The sequence below is a fragment of the Gracilinanus agilis genome, chromosome 3 (genome assembly GCF_016433145.1).
Source record: "Gracilinanus agilis isolate LMUSP501 chromosome 3, AgileGrace, whole genome shotgun sequence".
NCBI classification, from domain to species: domain Eukaryota; kingdom Metazoa; phylum Chordata; class Mammalia; order Didelphimorphia; family Didelphidae; genus Gracilinanus; species Gracilinanus agilis.
The window spans coordinates 607,979,791-608,002,548 of NC_058132.1; the positions used below are offsets into that span (position 1 = coordinate 607,979,791).

At 32.6% G+C, this 22,758-nt stretch overlaps 1 protein-coding gene and 1 non-coding gene across 2 annotated transcripts in view; one reads left to right on the forward strand and one right to left on the reverse strand.

Annotated features, from left to right (window-relative positions):
- The window catches only part of ERBB4 (erb-b2 receptor tyrosine kinase 4), a 1,378,308-nt gene that overhangs the window by 993,411 nt on the left and 362,139 nt on the right, over positions 1-22,758 (reverse strand). The gene's annotated exons all lie outside the window — the stretch shown is intronic.
- On the forward strand, positions 15,515-15,621 carry LOC123243315. Its single transcript, XR_006505864.1, has one exon. It is a non-coding gene; the product is annotated as a U6 spliceosomal RNA (small nuclear RNA).

A 22,758-nucleotide genomic window follows, 5' to 3' on the forward strand; every position in this document is an offset into this window, starting at 1 on the left:
AAGGAAGGAAGGAAGGAAGGAAGGAAGGAAGGAAGGAAGGAAGGAAGGAAGGAAGGAAGAAAAAAATTTGACATGTTTAATCATTTGACAACATACTTCTAACCCCATGCCTAGTAAACTATACTACTTACCTACCAAATGAGAAAATTATGTAGAATCATCAGTTTTCTGGAGTCCATTGGTTACTGTATTGATCCATATTCTGATATGTAAATATACACAGAGATATATGCACACATTCATATACTTATATCACTGCTATTTCTTTTTCTTTATTGTTTCCATAATACATATTGTTTTCTTGGTTCTCATTATTTTATTCCAAATCAAATCATATAGTCTTCCCAAATTTCTTACCTTTTTTCTTATAGAACAAAAATATTGCATTATATTCATATAACCTCAATTCCTCAATTGGTGGAAACATACTTTTAGAGTTGTTGTTGTTGTTTTTTAATTTCACTAGCACAAAATGTGTTACATTAAATATTTTGGCATATTTAAAGCCCTTCAAGAATTTTCCTTCTGTCAATGAATTCCTTTGAGTATTTATTCTATAGGAGTATCTGAGTAAAGGGATATAAGCACTTATATCACTTTTCTCAAATAATTCCAAGTTGTTACCCCAAGTGAACAGCCAATTCATAGTCCTACCCATATTGTGTAATTGAGCAAATGTTTAAATAATCCCTCCGACATTATGTTGTATCCTCCTCTTACTTGTATTCTTCATCAGCAAATAATATTCACTGAGCTCCCCATGATTTCACATCATTGAACAACATATGAATAAAGCATTTCTAAAAAAGTTGCAGTGACTAACATCTTTGAACTGTGCTATGCTACAGTAACTACCTCCCTAACCTTAGCTGGGAGAGAAAATCCCTATCTATCAAACTAGAATTTTTTTTTCTGTTCTAGTCTGTCGACAGGGGGAGGAGTATAAACAAGCCTCAATGGATTACAGCCCAGTATAAAAAAATGTCTTGTGGGAATTTCTTCTGACTGAAAATCAATGCATCCTAGCATAACATAAATAATAATGAGATTTATAGTGACGAGACAGTATATTTTGGCATTGTGCTGTCAAAAAAAGAGATTTGGTGGCTTTCTGCCAATCAACCTACTCTTAAAGGGCATGTCATGCTATTCAAATCATATTACATTAGAGAAAAGCTTACATAAAAGAAAACCAGATATCTATAACTTGTTTCCATTTCTCTTTAAAAGGAAATATTCATCATTGGTATTTCCATTCTCTCCCTCATAATTAGAATGATGGATGCTTTGATGGGTTTTTATAAATAAATCCCAAAAATTCTTATAGAGTTTTGAAATAAAAGTTTTAGATAACTCATAATATATACTTAAAATATAAACAACAAAGATTCATCTACAATTTTGTACTTTACAAATATAAACTGATATAAGGGTAAGTATGCCTTTCTAAGGAATAACAAAAAGTAAAAGTATACTTTAAATTTTCATATAGTAAGACATTACTTGTGACATTCCTTCAGTGCACAAATTTATTACATAAAAACTTAGTTATTATCAATGTAAGGTTTCAGCATAATTAAGAAACCACTAATTTAATATTAAAGATTTTATTTGAGTAAAGATAGCCACTTAGATGCAGCAAAAGTCCAGACTTCTCTGAAAACCCTTCCACTCCAATCAAAAACAAAGTGTTTCAAAGAGTCAGAAAACCAAATCTAACTATAGAACAGAGCAGGGGGCTCCTCCTTCTGGATTCAACTTAAAAAGTATGCTTTTAAAAAGCCTGAATTCTTGAACTCTTCCATTCAAGGAAAAGGAAGAAGGCAGTCCCAAGACCCCTTCCCCACCTATAGTGCTGTATCTCCAGCAGTGGCTGAAATCTCTGGGCTTGCAAGGGCTCTAGTACTGAGGGAGTGCCTTTCTGGCACAGGTGTGCCAGGATCAAGGCTTCGAACACAGGCAGCAGGGAGGTAGCCAGAGGAAAATTGCAGAGAGGGCAGCCTAAATCATAGCCAAAATGTTCCATCTTGACCCCCTCCAGCTCAGCAGATCAACTCTGCCCTGGCTTAATCTTATCAATAGGTCAGATAAGAAGCCTTCAGAGACCAGGGAAGCTGAATCTCCAACAACCCTCCCCCACTGATTCCACTGAGAGCCTTGCTGACTAAGCTCCAAGGCAAAGGCTGCAATCATTATAGAATACCTTAATAACTGGGTGAGAAGTTCAGCTCCTTTCAGCCTCCAAACCTTCACCTACACTTTCAGCTTCTACTGCCAGCTGTGAAAGATCTGACCTCAGGGATCATTAATAACATCAGTCTAATCTAGTCAATCAGAAGAGCAGAGAATAAACCCCTTCAGGAAAGAATAGCCCAAACACACAGATCCAGGAAATAATCATAGCAGCAAGATTACAGAAAATGACAAGGGGGGAAGGAAGGAAAAATATGAGAAAGAAACAAAATGTAAACAAAATTACAATCAACAGCTTCTATCTAGGTAATGAACAAAGAGCTAATGGAATAGAGGAGGACCAAGGAACACCAAGAAAAAACACAGAAACTCCAGTGAATTGGACAGAGGCTTTGGAAGAACTCAAAACACAAATTCAAAAAACAATTAAGAAAGGCTGAAGACCATTAGAAAAGAACTTAAAAAGCAAAATAAGTTATCTAGAAATAGGCACATTGAACTAAAACAAGAAAATAGTGTCTTGAAAGCCAGAATTGACCAGCTTGAAAATGAGGCAAAGAAGGTAAAATATGACCTACAAAGAAAAGCAGAACAGAAGGAGAAGGATGACCAAAAATCCAGGGATTAAATTCAGTCTTTAAAAATTAGAATCCAACAACTTGAAGCAAATGACTTCACAAGGCAGGAAGAGTGTATAAAACAAAATAAAAAGAATAAAAAAATTGAGGAAAATATAAAGCATCTCATTGATAAAATTACAGACATGGAAAATAGATCCAGTAGAGACCTTATAAGAATTATTGGACTATTGAAGATCATGATAAAAGAAAAAGGCTGTACATCATTCTACATGAAATTATTAAAGAAAACTGCCCTGACATTCTCAAACAAGAGGGAAAAGTGGAGATTGAAAGAATCCACAAATCACCTCCTGCATTTAATTCCTAATTGACAATCTCCAGGTATATAGCTAGATTCAAGAACTACCGAACCAAGGAAAAATATATTATAAGCTGCTAAGAAGTCATTCAGATATCATGGAACCAATGTTAGGATAGCACAGGATCTGGCTGCATCTACACTGAAGGACTCGAAGGCATGGAATATGATATTTCAGAAAGCAAGGAAACTGGGTCTATAACCAAGAATCAACTACCCATCAAAACTGACTATATTCTTGCAGGGGAAAGTAGGGACATTTAATAAAATAGAAGAGTTACAAGAATTCATAAAGAATTAAACAGAAAATCTGATGCCCAAACACAGAACTCAAAAGAATCACCAAAAGGTAATTAAGAAAGGAGAAAAACACTTTTTTTTTAAAATACCCAATGAGTCCAAATAATTTCTTTGCCTATAAGAAAAGATGATATTGGTATCTCTTAAAATTGTGATTATCATCAGGTTAGCTAGAAGTATACTTAGAGGGAACAGTGACAAACTGTATAGGATAAAATTGTGTGTGTGTGTGTGTGTGTGTACACAGAGAGAGAGAGAGAGAGAGAGAGAGAGAGAGAGAGAGGTAAAAACAGAGGATAATTTAAAAGAAATGGGAAAAGATACAAAATGGGGTAAATTTATATTTAATAAAGCAAAGCATGGTGGGAACAAGGGAGAAGACAAATACAAAGGAAGGGTGAAAGAAGTTGGTGGGGAGGGAAACAATACAAGGGAGGGATAGTGTGGGGAGTAGTTTAAAAAGACCTTAAAGAAAAATAAGAGGGGAATAAGAAGGGAGGGGGCAGAAAGTAAAGTAAAATAAGGGTAGAGTTTAAGGGAATGATTAAAAGCAAAACACTGGTGTAGAAGAAAATAGTGAAAGAAGAAAGGGCAGGACATGGAGAGGAAATCAAAATGTTGGGGAATACGCAGGTGGTAATCATAACTCTGAATATGAATGGGATGAACTCACCCAAAAAATTCCTGGAAGCAAACAACAGAGTGGATTAGAAACCAAAAGCCAAAAATATGTTGTCTACAAGAAACACAAATGGGGCAGGTAGACACACAGGGTAAAGGTAAAAGGCTGGAGCAAAATCTATTGGGCATCAACTGACAAAAAGAAGGCAGGAGTCACAATCATGATATATGACAAAGCCAAAGTAAAAATACATATGGTTAAAAGAGATAGGGAAGGTAATTATATCCTGTTAAAAAGAAGTATAGACAATGAGGAAATATCAGTACTCAACATGTATGCACCAAATGGTATAGCACCCAGATTTCTAAAGGAGAAACTAGTGGAGTTTACGGAGGAGATAGTAAAACTATACTAGTGGGAGACCTGAAGATTCCTATATCAGATCTAGATAAATAAACCCTAAAAATAAATAAGAAAGAGGTAAGAGATGTGAATGAAATCTTAGAAAAATTAGAGTTAATATATATGTAGAGAAAAATAAATAGGGACAAAAAGGAATACACCTTCTTTTCAGCACCACATGATACATTCACAATGATTGACCGTGTACTAGGGCATAAAAACATGGCACACAAGTGCAAAAGAGCAGTAATAATAAATGCAACCTTTTCAGATAATGCAATAAAAATAATAATTAGTAAGGGTATATGGAGAGGCAAATCAAAAATTAATTGGAAATTAAATAATATGATTCTCCAAAATCAGTTAAAGAAGAAATAATAGAAAAAATTAATAATTTAATTGAATAGAACAACAATGAGATAATCCTATCAAATCTATGGGATGTAGCCAAAGCAGTACTCAGGAGGAAATTTAACTCCTTGAGTGCATATATTAACAAATTATGGTGGGCAGAGTTAAATGAATTGGGCAAGCAAATCAAAAACTATAAAGAGAACAATTAAAAATCCCCAGATTGAAAAGCTAAATTAGAAATCCTAAAACTTAAAGAAGAAATTAATATAATTGAAAGTGAAAGAACTATTGAATTAATAAATAAAAGCATAAGCTGGTACTTTGAAAAAAATAACAAATAAAATAGACAGAGTACTAGTTAATCTAATGAAAAAAGGAAAGAAGAAAACCAAATTAACAGTATCAGAAATGAAAAGGGAGATCTCACCTCTAATCAAGAGGAAAGTAAGGCAATCTATATGAGAATCTATGTGATATGGATGAATATTTACAAAAATATAAACTGCATAGATAAATAGAAGAAGGTATATAATACTTAAATAATCCTGTATAAGAAAAAGAAATTGAACAAGCCATCAAAGAACTCCCTAAGAAAAAAATCCCCATGGGCAGATGGATTCACAAGGGAATTCTCTCAAACATTTAAAGAGCAACTAATCACAATAATAAACAAACTCTTTGACAAAATAAGCAAAGAAGGATTTCTACCAAATTCCTTTCATGACACAAATATGGTATTGATTCCAAAACAAGGCAGATTAAAAACAGAGAAAGAAACTACAAACTAATCTCTTTAATGAACATAGATGCAAAAATCTTAAATAGAATACTAGCAAAATAGATGCAAAAATCTTAAATAGAATACTAGCAAAAAGACTCCAGCAAGTGATCACGAGGGTTATTCATTATAATCAGGTGGGATTTATACCAGGAATGCAAGAACGGTTCAATATTAGGAAAACTAATTGACCACATAATTGACCACAATAACAGGCAAACCAACAAAAATCAAATGATTATCTTAACAGAAGCAGAAAAAGCCTTTGAGAAAATACAACACTCATCCCTAATGTAAACACTAGAAAGTGTAGTCAAAGAAGGACCTTTCCAAAAAATAATAAAGAATATATATTTAAAACCATCAGCAAGCATCATCTGTAATGGGGATAAATTAGAAGTCTTCCCAACAAGATCAGGAGTGAAACAAAGATGCCCATTATCATCTCTATTATTTAACTTGGTACTAAAAACACTCTCAGTAACAGTTAGAGAAGAAAATGACATTGAAGGTATTAAAATAGGCAATGAGGAGACCAAGATATCACTCTTTGAGGATGGTATAAAGGTCTACTTAAAGAATCCTAGAAAAACAACTAAAAAGCTAGTGGAAATAATCAACAACTTTAGCAAAGTTGCAGGATACAAAATATACCCACATAAATCATCAGCATTTCTATATATTTCCATCAGATATCAGCAGCAAGAGTTAGAAAGAGAAATTCCATTTAATTACCTAAACAATATAAAATACTTAGGAATATATTTGCCAAGACACAAATAGGAATTATATGAACACAACTACAAAACACTTTTCACACAATTAAAACTAGATCTAAAAAATTGGAAAAAAACATTCATTGCTCATGTAAGTAAGGTTAAGATGAGCTTACATAATAAAAATGACAATTATACCCAAATTAATTTACTTATTCAGTGCTTTACCTATCAAACTACCAAGAAAATTGTTACTAAATTAGAAAAACAACTATAACAAAGTTCATTTGGAAGAACAAAAGATCAAAAATATTAAGGGAAATAATGAAAAAAAAATGTGAAGGAGGTGGGCCTAGCAGTACCAGATCTTAAACTGTACTCTAAAATAGTGGTCATCAAAACAATATGGTACTGGGTAAGAGACAGAAGGGAGGATCAGTGGCATAGACTTGGGGTAAATGACCTCAGCAAAACAGTGTATGATAAACCCAAAGATCCCAACTTTTAGGACAAAAATCCAATATTTTACAAAACTACTGGGAAAATTGAAAAACAGTATGGAAGAGATTAAGTTTAGATCAATATCTCACACCCTACACCAAGATAAATTCAAAATGCATTAATTACTTAAATATAAAGAAGGAAAGTTTAAGTAAAGTAGGTGAACACAGAATATTATACCTGTCAGATCTTTGGGAAAGGAAAGATTTCAAGACCAAGCAAGAGTTAGAAAAAATTAAAAAATGTAAAATAAATAATTTTGATTATACTAAATTAAAAAGGTTTTGTACAAACAAAAACAATGGAACCAAAATTAGAAGGGAAGCTACAAATTGGGAAAAAACACATCTTTATAACCAAAACCTCTGACAAAGGTCTAATTACTCAGATTTATAAGGAGCTAAATCAATTGTACAAAAATCAAGTCATTCCCCAACTGATAAATGGGCAAGGAACATGAATAAGCAATTTTCAGATAAAGAAATCAAAACTATCAATAAGCACATGAAAGTGTTCTAAATCTCTTATAATCAGCGAAATGCAAATCAAAAGAACTCTGAGCTACCACTTCATAGCTAGCAGATCAACTAACATGACACAAAAGGAAAATAATAAATGTTGGAGGGGATATGGCAAAATAGGGACATTAATGCATTGCTGGTAGAGTTGGGAATTGATCCAATCATTCTGGATGACAATTTGGAACTATGACCAAAGGGATTTAAAAGACTATCTTCCCTTTCATCCAGCCACACCACTGCTGGGTTTATACCCCCCAAAGAGATAATAAGGAAAGAGACTTGTACAAAAATATTTATAGCCAAGTTCTTTGTGGTGGCAAAAAATTGGAAAATGAGGGAATGCCCTTCAATTGGGGAATGGCTAAACAAATTATGGTATCTGTTGGTGACGGAATACTATTGTGCTAAAAGGAATAATGAACTGGAGGAATTCCATGTGAACTGGAATGACCTCCAGGAACTGATGCAGAGTGAAAGGAGAAGAACCAGGAGAACATTATACACAGAGACGGATATACTGTGGCACAATCGAATGTAACAGACTTCTTTACTAGCAGCAATGACCCTTTTCAAGGGACTTATGAGAAAGAATGCTATCCACATCCAGAGAAAGAACTATGGGAAGAGAAACACTGAAGAAAAACAACTGCTTGATCACATGGTTCGATGGGGATATGATTGGGGATGTAGACTTTAAACCAGTGATGGGCAAACTTTTTAAAGAGGGGGCCAAAGGAAATGCTCATCTGTCAGTCTATTTCTAAGGCAAATCTTTGGAAGTTTCATTGTACTGTATCCTACTCATTGTATTTGTCAGATTAGGAATAATGTTGCGCAGCCAGATAGAACATTTCAGGGGGCCATAGTTTGCCCATCACTGCTCTAAACTATCACTCTAATGGAAATATTAGTTATATGGAAATAGGTCTTGATCAATGACACATTTAAAGCCCAGTGGAATTGCTCACTGGCTATAGGAGAGGGGTGAGAGGAAGGGAGAGAAAGAACATGAGCCATGTAACCATGGAAAAATTTTCTGAATTAATCAATTAAATACAATTTAATAAAATTAAATTAAATTAAAATATTTATATCTAATTGTCCTTTGAACTTCACATACTTATACTTTTTTATGCATTCCATTTTAAATGCCTCTCTTGAAGACTAAAATAAATGACCCATTGCAGCAGTACAAGAGGAAAAAATTAAAAGCACAATGCCTGTCCTCAAATAACTTACATTTTGCTTAGATAATGTGATGATTGTCAGAGAAACTTGAACATGTAAGTAAACATAATGGAAGCACAGTGTATTTTCATCAATATCAGATTAGGCATGAAACAAGTTGTAATTTGTTGTGAGTCTACAGCTATGAAACATTACATTCCTGCATGCACATCAACACATTTTCAATAATATAGACATTTCATCTATATATAATAATTCCCCCTTTGTTAACTTCGTTAAAATATTTGAATTTTACATTAATTTATAATAATAATTATAAGACTATATCTGCATTGTATTCACTATACCTCTTGCTCATCATAATTGTGTTTTTCTACTATTCTGACCAGTGGCAAATGTTCTCTCTTAAAGGAAGACTTATCATAATATTATAATGACTGTAATACTGACTGTAAATAAATGTTTTAACCTATAAGAATATTTTAATTTATATTATATTATGTTAAATTATATTTATTATATTTGTCCCTGATAACATCCCTTCCAAATCCCCTTTAACCTAACAGTTTTCCCAAATTCGCCCATTACAACACTTATAATAATACATATGTGTGCATAATTGATTGATGAATGGAAGAAGGGAGGGAAATACAAAAAAGAGGAAGGTCAAAGGGAGAGAAACAAAAAGCAAGAACAGAAGGAAGGATTGATGGAAGGAATACAACATACACGTTAGAATATTGCTGGATCTCTATATGGCTCCAGAAGAGACTTTAAATTATCAGTATGAAGTAAGAGTAGATTGGTTTATTATGCAATTAAAAATTCTTAAAGAAGATGTATATCATAATCATCACTCTATTAATATTTACTGAATCATTTTACAGCCTGTTCTCTGAGTCTATGATGACACTCCAGGTCAAGAGCTCCTTTCCTTCCTATTTACTAATCACTTATTCTGGCCTGGAAAATCATTCTACTTTCTCTCTAATATTATGGCTTTGACTACACTCTCTTCCCTTTCTTCCCCTCTAAACACTAACAACTACTAGAAAAGATTAATCTCATACCTTCCCCCTTAGGGTAAGTACTGAACAGGCCTTTATAGATCATTTACTCAATATTACATCCATATGATGACACACAAACAAAGAACAAATCTATAATTCAGCAATTAACTGATAAAAATACTAATTATTTTAAAATTCTAATGTAATCTTCTCCAACAAATTTTCCCTGGACTTCTCATTATTAATGTAAAAGTTTCTGTATCATTCAAGGCCTAATACAGACCTAAAATATAAGAGGTATTAAATATAAGATGGAATTGCTTATTTTTATTTAAATGAATGACAGAATCAGAAAGCAAAAAGATTCTAAACCATTTATCAAGAACCTACAATGTGTCAGGCATTGTGCTAAGCAGTGAGAGTACAAAGACAGTTCCTACTCTTAAAGATCTCACAATCTGATGGAGGAGACAATACACAAACAGCTAAGTAAAAAAAATAAAGGTATAAACATGTATATATATATATATATATATGATGAATTTTTTAAAATCAACAGAAAGAAGCATTAGAATTTAGAGGATTTTAGAAAGTAGAATTTTATTTGAGAATTATAATAAGTGAAGTAAGTGAGAAAGTGGAGATAAGGAGAAAGAACATTCCAGACATGGGAAATAGCAAGAGAAAATTCCCAGAGTTGAAAAATGAAATGTCTAGTCCATGGAACATCAAGGGGCCAGTCTTACTAGATCTCAGAGTATGACAGTGGAGGTTATGAAGATTTAAGAAGATTGAGCAGGTGGGAGGAGCATAAGGAGGGATATATTGTGAAGGGTGCTGAACACCAAACAGGATTTTATTCTTGACCACGGAGTTAACAAGGGAGCCACTGAATTTTCCTAAGCAAGAGGGTTAGGAAGATATCAATCATATAGTAACAACTACTTGTTGATTAGTTGACTAAATCTAATAAAATGAAAATTAATAGGAATAAATGCAAAATCACTTCTAATACTGTATACAAAGTTTTTGTTGATCTAACACCAGATAGAGTGATACAGGCCAGATGAAAGTGCATATGAAAAAATACATGGAGATTTTATTGGCTCGTATTCAATATGAGTCAATAATGTGGCATAGCAGCCAGTATTGGAGCTACAGAAAATAGTGAAACGTTTTTGTATTGGTTTTCAACAATTATTTTATGATCAATATGGATTTCTTATAGGCTTATACCTAAAATAATGTAAAGCTTATGATTTTTTAAAGGTATAGCAACTCTGTATTTCTGCCTTGATACCATAAAGGTAAATAGGACATTAAAACTGGTTCTCCTTGAATTCCTTCCAAGAAATCTTTATTTTAATCATTAAAATATCATGTCTGTGAAAATATAATCTAAAATAAATATTCTAGAGGTATACCATTTTGTGGAGTTTTTTTTTTTAGTTTGTAATTTAGCACTTGACATCATGAACATTTACAGATGTGTTTACACAATACAGTAAGCAAACTGGCAGGATCAGTGTCATATGATGTCATTGTTTTCTTATCTTTGGTTGTATTGAACATTTTATAATGAAACAACATCTGATCCATGCTTAACATGCTTTTACGTGCAACTGACTAGTTGCTTCATACCAATATTTTCCCTCTCCCCAAAAGGAATTATTTTAAATGAACAAATTTTAGAAAAATCTAATTAATCTCATTTTGCATAAAAAATATTCACAACTTAAGTAGCACTTAAATCAGTGTACGAAAAATGTTGATTCTAGCCATAGTCAGTATTTGAATTATAGAACTCAAGGTGTATGTTTTATGTCTGGCTCGCAGGAATTAATTCAAATCATCTGATTTCTACTGAGGGTCTACTTTTTAAAAAAATATTTTGTTAGGTATGCTGTCATATCAAGGTAACTCCATCCATTCCATTCATTCTCATTTACTAACACCTTCAAAAACTGATCATTCAGGAGATAGGAGCAAAATTAAATTATTTAACAATGAGAGATATAAGTACAAGTTAGAATAATACTAGAATTTTCAGAAGGAAATATATGATTATCAAAAAAATTTCAAGAAAGGAGAGAGAGAGAAAGAGAGAGAGAGAGAGAGAGAGAGAGAGAGAGAGAGAGAGAACTGCCTCCCCCCCAAAAATGTATGCTATTCCATATTGCTCTTGGGTCATTTCTTTAATTTTCCAAAAGGGGAAAGATACATATACAGAGTATATCAGAACTGATTGTGGTATGACCCATGCTTTATACACTTGTTGCTCATTCATTTTCCTCTTCACCTATGTAGAAGAAGGAATATAGTCGTTGTTGTTTTTTTTTCCTACTCCCTCTATTAAAAGAGTTTGGTCTGAATGTAGATTGAAGCATATAATTCTTCACTTGATTGTTTCCATAAATATTTCTCTACTGTATGTAAGCAATAGGTGTCTTGTTTCACCATGGAAATGTATATTGTCTGATAAAACATGTACGACCTATATATCATATTACATGGTTTCTTGTGGGGAGGGAAAGAAGCTAGGGAAAGAACATGGATTTCAAAATGTCAAAAAATGATTACTAAAAATTGTATCAACTTGGGAAAAATTTAAGTATTTGGGAGAAAAATGAGTTGCAAATTCATTTAAAATAACTGTGATTCTGTCAAAGAATGAATGACCATCTACTTAAACACATAGTTAACAGGAATCCCTTCTTCAACATAACCCAGATGACATCCTTTAGCTTTTGGTTTAAAAACCTCCAGTGAGAGAGGATAGACTATTTTTCAAAGCAGCTTGTTCCACTTTAGAATTTTTCTAGTTATTAGGAAGTTTGTCATTATACCAAGTCAAGACTCTTTGTCATATTTTCACATTCTTTTATATAAAACTAGGGTCAGAGATGGAAAAGTAAAAATTATTCAGCACATTTCTTATCACATTTATGTCTTACATTATTCATCTTTCTTCCACATGTTAATATTTACAAAGGATTTCTCATCTCATGGGTCTCTTAATGGAAACAGAGGTGCAGTGCATTACTGAATGACAACTGTAAGTAGAAAGCTGACAGTGAGAAACATGAGAAATGGCTTAATTTGAGTTTTAAAAGCAAAGCAGCAGCAGTATAAGTGATCTAGAAAGGCAGTTCATTAAAGAGTAATTCTGTTTGTTCCCTTGCCTAGGTATTCCATCATTCCTGAACATTTACATTTACGTTAAGGGATCTACTCTCATCTGTTTTGTTTTTATTTCTTTAGATTGTAATTTATTTACCATGAAGAGGATAGTTCCTGTGTAATATCTTGCTCAAAATAATGAGTGTGTGTTATATGAATGTGTTTTTCCCTCTCCATTTTTAAAGCTAGGTTGACAGAACCATAAGCAAATCAAATGTTTTTCCCAAGGTCAGCAAGAATTAATGGTGGAGCCAACTTTAAAAAATATATCATCTTAAGGCATTAACTTTTTTTCTATTTTTACCTATCTATCTCTTTATCTATAAATATTTTAAAACTATTTTTGGTTTGACTACATATTGCTTGAAATTTTCAATAATATAATAGGAAATTTAGAATAATCTCAGAATTCTATTGTTATTCTCTTCCACAAGTTCTCTTAAATATTCATTTGATTACACATATCCATTGGCTTAGAGGGATTTTTGAGCTTAGTGAGTAAGTTTAAAAGAGGAGGGAGATCTTGCCTAGAAACCTGACAAGTCATATATGAGTTAAGTTGGGCGTGAATCTGAGTTAGTCAAACAGTAATAGGAAGCTTTGTTCCACACATATTACTAAAAGAAAGGTAGAAGCAGAAAAAGACAAATTTTATAATTTCTATAAAGAACACTCAACAAATCTAACAGCAATTCAATAAAACCACCCAGAAGACCACTGTTTTTTGCTATTTCCTTCAATCTCCCCATGACTCACAAATAAACTGGTTACAAAAGATTAAAACTTGATAATCAACACATGTGCAAAGGATTACTCTGTCCATTCCCTCTAAGGTGAGAGAAATTACAGAAGCTCTTTTAAGACTGTGGAAGTTAATTTGTAGAACTATCCACCTAACTGATATTTAGGGTATCTCTACACTTACGTAACATCTGATATATAAATTCAATCTAATAGTAGATCATACAGATAAATGTAATGTTTTTCCTAACCGTGGTTCCCTATTTGAATAAATCAAGGATCTATATTTAAATTCCCATAGATTGAAGGTTCTTTATTTATTTTGTGTCCTGGACCCCAGACACTTTTAGAAATTTGGCAAAGCCTATGGACTGCCCCACCCATAAGAAAAAAGGTTTAAATAAATAAAATAAAATACATGGATTATAAAGGAAATAAATTATGCTGAAAGTCTGTAGACAGAAAGACTGTAGTCACAAGCAATTACTTGGCTAGACAAACTGAGCCGTTTCAAAACATTGATGAGTATCAAATATGCTTCAATATATTTGCAACAAATGTATTGGGATATGAAAATTATCTGTGATTTTTATTGGTAATAAAACCAGGCACTACTAATACTTTATGGATTGTTATCTATTTTCACAAATGAAAAATGCTGAATATCATTGAGTTAAGTTAAAAATAAAGGTATTTTTATTTTTAAGTTTTTGACTCTTTGAAATCTTAAAAACCATTGGTATTAATATTACCACTAAAAGCAGAAAGCAACCAACCCCCTGATGACTAAGACTACAGTTTAATGAATTATCTGGACAAAAAATAAAATAAAAACCATTACATTGTTGCCAATCATGTAGTGATGAGTGTCTCTGAACAACAAACTATTTTTAGGCTCATACATGAAAACTTTCCAAACTGATAAGACCTGATGCTAGAGCTCTTGATCTGACATAGACTTTTAGAACCCGGGGAAATACCACTATAACATAAAGGCATTCAATTACAATTTGGGGGGAAGTTTCAGAGAAATAATAATCACTAAAACAAGAAAAGATCAGATCAAACTCACGCCAAGGTAATTTTTATGGATATTTTTCACTATTTCATTTCACCTAGAGAACTCACTTTTCTCCTATCACCTGCTCTTTTCCTTGTTCTAATCTTATGTTTTCTATCTTTTTCACTCTCTACTTTTCATTTCTCCCTATTTAATTCCTTAGTGCTGCCAAAGGCATTACATAGTCCTGTTTTAAAGTATTTCCTTTGGGAACAGGACTTTCTTATCCTTTTCAGAGATAAGATTTTTTTTTCATTTGAATACTTTAAAATCTGTTATTGTGGGGGCATAGGAATGATAATATGGTATATTATTTCATATATAAAATGTAGGACATTATAAAAATAATATGTCAAAGATCTCAATAAAAAAGTGAAAGAAAAATTTACATCTTCCATAACTCTAAAACTAAAGCTAAAAATCCTAAAGAATAGAAAGCTTGTTAATATTTCAAAGCATGAAACACAAAACTGCGAATTATAGCAAATAAATCATTTTGTACGATTGGTCAAGCAGATGGAATGAGAATCGAGGTTGTCAAACTTCCAAGGTAGAACATAATAATAATAATAATGCTGACATTTATAAACTATCTTATGGTTTTTAAAATACTTCATATATAGCATCTCATTTGTTCTTCCCAAAAGCTCTATGAGATATGGGATTTAAATATCATTACATTCTTTTTATAGATGCAGAAGAAAACTGAAACAAAGATTAAGCGCTTGACTGAAAATGTCATGGCAGAAGGCATTGCCTCATAGTGAACAGAAAACCAACCTTGGAGCCAGGGACATATGGGTTCAAGACCTGCCTCAGACAGGGCACTTTCCACTTCACTCTAGTCAGCTCATAAATTTATGTTTTAAAATATTAATTTGTCTTTTACAGTTATTTGTGAAAGAACAAAGGTTCTTCACCTAGTTGTGTCATGGACTCATTGGGGTCTGGTTAAGCCTATGGGGCTCTTCTAAGAATTATATTTTGAATGTGTAAAATTAATAATCTAGTGCTTGCTTTGGCAGCATATATACTAAAATTGGAATGATACAGAGAAGATTAGTATGGCCCCTGCACAAGGATGACACGCAAGTTCGTGAAGCGTTCCATATTTTTGAAATGCAGAAGAAAAATATATGAACGATCATGTAGTTTGATAGGGATATGATTAGGGTTTTGATGTTAAAAGATCAATCTACTGCAAATATGAATAATATGGAAATAGGTTTTGAACAATGATACATGTATAACCCCAGTGGAATTGCTTGTCAGCTTCAGGAGGGGGGAGGAAAGAACAGGGAGAGGGATCATGAATCAGGTAACCATGGAAAAATATTCTAAATTAAAAAAAAATTAAAGTTAAACTACAACTTTAGAAGTCTTTTGAAACTCATAATAATCAATATTTGGCCATTATATTTATGAAAAAATAAATGGGAAATGATGAGATATTCAAATTTTAAAAAAATCAATAATCTATAAGATAACAAATTTTAAAGTTCATGAACCTCTACTACCATTCTGGAGAGCATTCTGAAACCATGCCCAAAATGTCATAAAACTGTGTACATCCACCCTTTTTCCAGCAATACCACTGTTAGGACTATATCACAAAGAGAGCAAATATATGGAGAAAAGATATACTTATTAAAAAATTCATAGCAGTTTTTTTTAGTGGTGGCAAAAAGTAGAAATTGAAGGGATTTACATCAGTGGGCAAATGGCTGAACAATTTGTGGCATATGACTGCAATGGAATATTATTGTGCTATACTAAAAAGAAATGACAAAAAATGACAAAAAAAACCTAGAAAAACATATAAAGTGGTGTAAAGTGAAGTGAGCAAAACCAGAACACTATATATAATAGAAACTACATAGTACAATAATTAACTGTGAATGAATTAAATATTATGAGCAATGCAAAGAATCAGGACCACTCAAGGTATTCATGTCTATCCATAGCCATACACGGAGTCAATACATAATGAAATAAATCAGTGATTCCCAAAGTGGGTGCTACCACCCCCTGGTGGGTGCTGCAGTGATCCAGGAGAGCAGTGATGGCCACAGGTGCATTTATCTTTCCTATTAATTACTATTAAAATTTAAAAAATTAATTTCCAATGGACTAAGGAATATTTTTTTCTGGAAAGGAGGTGGTAGGCCAAAAAATTTTGGGAACCACTGAAATAAATCATTGTTCATTTTATTTAATCTATAAATTATTATCCAGTGTAAGAAAAATGAGACTCCTTTCACAATTTGATGAAAATGGAAATATGTGTGATCATGCATGTACAATCTATATTATCTGTTTTCTTGTAAAAAGGATAGGTATGAGGGGGGGAGGAAGAGAATATTTATTGCAAAATGTTTTGCAATTTTTGCAAAAATTGCATTGACATGTAAAGTTATTTTTTAAAGTAATGCCGTGGACCTCAGATTAAAAACTTCTATTAAGATTTAGAAAGCTGACAACTATATTTTCAGACACTGAATTACTGGAGATCACCAATAAAGTCCTCCTTCAGTGCCTTATAACAAATGATATGAGGTTGAAACTGTTCTGGGAGACTCCAGCAATGGAAAATTAGCTTCTCCCAAGTTAGGAAGGCATCATCTTCAGATCAGTGAAAAGCTTCATGTCTGTCCCCTGAGGACCAGCCAAGCTGAGGAAGAATAGATTTCTCCCCAGAATGGATACAGGTTAAGAAACTTTTTTACATTCTTAAGTTACCAAAGCCTGATTAATACAATCTATATCGGATTCCCAGGATCTGATTACTCAGGTTCACAAAAGGCTTTTTGCCCATCATCTTATTTGATGTTCATGACAGCCAGGTGAGTTGAGTATAAGTTCCCTACATGAATTTAATTTTACAGTATAATGAATGAGAATCAAGTCCCTAACGTCTATTTGGCTCAGTTTCCTCATTTGTAAATTGGGATAATAACATCTACTACCTAACTAGAGGTGTTGTGAAGATCAAATAAAATAATAATTGTAAAATTCTTAGCATAGTTTGGCACAAAGCAAGTGCTTTATGAATGTTGGCTATCAGTTACTGACACATACAGACATGCATATATATATATATTTTTTTTTATATACATGCTTGCTTGTGTATCTATGGAGCATACATGTGTAAAAGCATATATGTATGACTATATATATTTGCACACTTATGAATACAGCTTCTGAGGAAACTGTGTGTGTGTGCACATATTAGCATTTAACTACAGGACACAAAAAGGTTTTGGCTGTCTTCAAATCAAACATATTTTGCTTTCAAGTATTTCCCTCAAAAACACCTTGAAAAGCAAGGAGGAAGGGAAAGAAAAAACAGTATAAGAGAGGCCAGTAGGAAGAATAAATTTTAGAAGTTCTAAATAACATAAAAAATAATGTGAATGTGCTATCTTTAAGTTATATACTAGATAACAACATGGCACCAATACCAGGTTTTACAAAGGGCATGAATAAATGAGCAAAATAATTTGAAAATAATTTTTGCAAACCAAAAATACTTTGTAAACTTTTTTAATCTAAATTTCATATTTCACATTCAAGTTTGGAAATTGTCTGAACAAATTTCACATTTAATATATAAAATTAATCCTATAACTTTAAAATTTAAATATCAAGTTATGAAGTAAATAAAATTAAAATACAAGCATGATAAAAATATTAGTTTGAAATTATCTATAATTGTGAAAAACATTCCTTTCTTTGATATAGATCTCTAAACTATGAATGAGAGAATTTAGTTATGAAATATTACATTTACTGTCAGACATAATTGGTGTGCTGATATGTTCTGTTGAATTTATTTTTCCTTCTTTGTTAAAATGGTTTGCTCATTAGGTAGGGAATAGAGATATACTAGAGGTATTTTTTTCCCTTTCTTAAAAAGAATGCAATGTTCACAAAAGAAACAGAATTACAGTTAAATTTTTCATTTTCTTGCTCCAATAATATTAATTCCCATTCAACCTTCAATTATTCAAACAAATATAACATATATTATGTATATTTTAAATAAAATTATCTGTTGATTTCAGAATACCCTTTCTCCCCCTAGAGAGTTTTAGTTGCACTTAGTTTTCATCACACAATCCCATAAAATTGTTCTTGTTGCTAAGACTAGGAGAAAATGCTTCAGTATTCAAAAGAACAAAACATTGATTACTATGTGTCCAAATTAATGTTTATTTATGGATTGTTTCATATCTGCCACACAGAACATCCCCACTCCAGCAAATGGGAAGTTTTACTATAGAAATCTTTCTGTACTGTATGCTGTCATCTAAGATTCTTATTAAAGATGGCATGGCATGCTGTAAATTTAACATAAGCTAGTATTGCAAGTTTTCTTATTTAAATCATGGCACTACAATTTGGAAGCAATGCACCTTGTAACTCCAAGACAAATCTGTACCTAAAAGGATATGGCAGAATTCCACACTGTAGTCTGATCGCATTAGACTGAGCATGGCTAAAGAAAGAAATATTTTGACAGGGGAGATTGTACTTGAACACATCAAAGTGTCAGTTCAGATATGTGACATCGGAAAAGCACCGTACACTATTCCCCATTGCATGATAATCGCCACCTCTTATTGTCTCTTCCAGATGGAACACCAAGAGTGCTCTTCAGTTTGATTCTTAGAAAGCTTCATACTCTACATAAATCTGCTATGCCATTTCCATGTAATTTTAATGTAGCTGATTTATCAATGCCAATTAATCGATGGCACAGAACTTGCCCTTTCTCTGCTGTTACTGTAGCATAATTATTTTTCTCCCAATGAATCAAAAAGAAAAAAAAGAGCAGTGACTAGTTTGGCAAGTGAGACCAACAGATTGTGGCCACTCAGGAGGCACTGGACTCATGGAAAGGTAAAAGCTTTTATTTAAAAAAAATGACTGAGAGCCATATTTGAATGTCAAAATTCAGGTAGGGGGCTCAGTTTTAATCATACAAAGTAAGAGGATATTATTAAAATGCTTCCTAGTCTTCATCACTCCACACATACCTGTCACAATCTCTACAGAGACAAAGAGAAAGGTCTACCTTTTATGTGGATTTACTGGTTTTAGGATATAGATCTCATTATTATAGTCTTATTGGCAATGGACATTAAGTAGGTATTTTAATTTTTTTATCAATAAAGAATTGCAAGATTAGAAAACAAAGTAGTAGATCATATGGCAAGATCAAGGGATAACCAATGTACAGCCCATAACCTTTATTTTATATTTTTGTAAATGTCAAGAGACTCCTAGAAAAACTTCCAACATTTGGGAGTTGGCCCAATTGGGAAAAGTTATGGTGAAACATGGATAAGAGTCATCTGGTTAGCTTTCAATCTATGAAACTAAAGGCTGTATCCATATTGGTAAAACAGTTATTAAGGATTCGATGAATTAATTCAATGCATAAATGCATATATGTGTGCAAAAATGCATGTAAGTACTTAATAAATGCTAGCTAATTTTACTTGATTGCATATATATATGCAATTTGATCTAACCTTGTGATTTCACCCATGTGAATAAATCCCTATATGAGAATACTCCCTCCTTTATCAAGGTAGATTGGCTAGTACCTGATATCCAGAGTCTTAAGAAACTTGCTCGGGGCATTATGATGTTTAGTGATTCAAGTCATACAGCCAGTATATGTAAAAGAGATGGCTTGAATCCATGTTGTCCTGATACTAAGACTGTCTCTCTGTCCATTATACCATACTATATTCAGTAGTTTCATTAGTCTCTAACTCTCCATGACCCCCATTTGGAGATTTCTTGGGAAAGATCTTAGAGTGGTTTATAATTTCCTTCTCCAGTTCATTTTACAGAGGAGGAAACTGAGGCTAACAGGGGTAAGGGATCCACCCAAGTTATTAACTGTTATTATTTATTATATTATTTATATAGTGTATTATTATATTATTAACTGTCTGATGTTGAATTTAAACTCACAGAGATGAATCTTCCTGTCTCCAGGCTCAGCATTCTATCTACTTCACCATTTAGCTGCCCCCATTATACCATGCTGTCTATCATTAAATATACAATATTAGTGATAATATTAATTACAACATTTGGTGCTAGGAGGGTCACAAAGTACCTACATACATTTTCACTTTTGAGCCTCATAACAACCTTATGAAGTAAATCCTATGGATATCATTATATTTATTTCACAGATGAGGACCAGAGAGCTAATAACTTGCCCATGGTCATAAAGCTAAGTAAATGCCAAAAGTAAGATTTAAAGCAACTTCTCTAGCAATTTTAAGTCCAAATTCATTTCTACTCAACATGTGTTCCCAATCAAAATCACTAAATCATCTTAAGAGAATGCATTTCCTAATTTAAGAAAGTTCATTAAAGAAGGGAATTTGTGGTAAAAAAAACATACAAAACATTTATTTTTTCCAATAGACTCTCTTGGAATTGGAAGGACTAAATTATCTACTAATAATCATATGCTCCAGTTAATAACATTTGTAAGCAAGAATGAAGAGTCTCTTACACTGGCTGTTGTGAAAAACAAAAAGTCAGCTGACTTGACTATTAAGACGTAAAATTTAAAAGACAAATTGATTAGATTCAGTCTAAGTCAGAGTCAATAGAATAGATTAGCCAACACTTAAAGTGACTGTCAACACTTCTTTTTTCAGTGTAATTTTAGAAGAATCACTTCAGTGTGCCAGGAAGTTGTAGTTAGTTATCTGGCATCTCTAATTAGTTATCTTGAATCATGATAATGGTCACTCAAAATTTGCAGGCTAACAGCAAATATTATAGATGAGTGAGTAGCCAAATATTATCTACCTTATAGACCTTAAGGTTCAACATGCAAAGTCCTATGTGAGTTCTAGCACCATTACTTCCTACCAAGGATGATTTTTACCTGGTTATGAAGCCAGAAATATAATATGAATATACGTATATATCATAGATATGAAAAATGAAAAACTAAAAAAAATCCATGACTACCTCCCAATAACCCAAAATCCAAAGAGCCCACAGAATCATTTATCATGTCGGTGGTTTGCAGGGCTTTGGATGACCATTAGAGTGGTGCTAAGGAGTGCAGAGGAATTACAAAGTCACTGCTCCCATTTTAAAGTTCTTAATACTTTTTTCTTATTCATTAATGAAGTATCTAAGACTTGTTGCATTTCCTTCAAGTTCAAGGTATGTAATCCTTAATAAAATTAGTAAGTTATGGACTCATGGGAGAGGTTATGCTTGAGTTTGAATGTGGCACTGAAGGGATTCTAAATCAACTTACTGGATTGTCCACAGTTTCATGACTAGTAAGTGGCAAAGCTGAAACAACAACTTCTCGTTTTGAGTTCATATAATAGAAGCAGGGGAAAAAGAAAATATTGATAGAATTTTAGTGGAAAATGGTAAATAATCGAAGATAAGAAAACAAACTCTAAGAACTGCATAGTACTAATAAAAGTACTTGATTGTTAAATAGTGTGAATGTAATCTAGCCTCAATTCTATGATACTGGCTATGAGATTTTGGACAAGTCATTTTATTTCATGCTAAATGACAAGTTTTGGGTTTTTTTAATCTACCAGAAAAGAGATTTGAACTAGATTACCTCTAAGGTCCATTCTAAGAATAAAATCTTATGTCTAAACTTTTTTTTTCAATATATCTTGGTGGTTTGTTTTTTTTTTTTTCTATTAGACTAGTATGGGCCAGTGCAGGGTTAATCCTTGTGTACACAGAGAACAGAATTCAATGTTTACATTGTTCACTGAACCTCAACATCTTCTGCCAAACAGGGAAATACTCTATTTCTGTCTGTGGCACAGGAATGAAAGCTCAAGGAATAATTGGGTTAAACTACCAAAGTATGTTTACTACTTTAAAAAAGTATCTATCATATTACTTATGTCATAAAATGACAACGGTCTCAATTGGCCATGAATCCCAGGAACTCTGTAAAGACATAAAATACCTCTAAATAGTTTTCATGAAGCATTAAACATATTTTTATATAAAATTCACCCCTGGTGAATGTACTAGTAAATGTTTAACAACTGGCTCTCCAGGAAAATAACATGTACGCATAATACACTTTTAAGTTTAATTTGCATTATTAACATTTTCTCCAGCCCTTTCTTAAGTCTAGACAATCAAGAAAACAATAAATCAAGTCCTGATTCCTACTGTTTGCCAGTTGCTGAGATGTAAATTCTCACACTTAAAATTCTT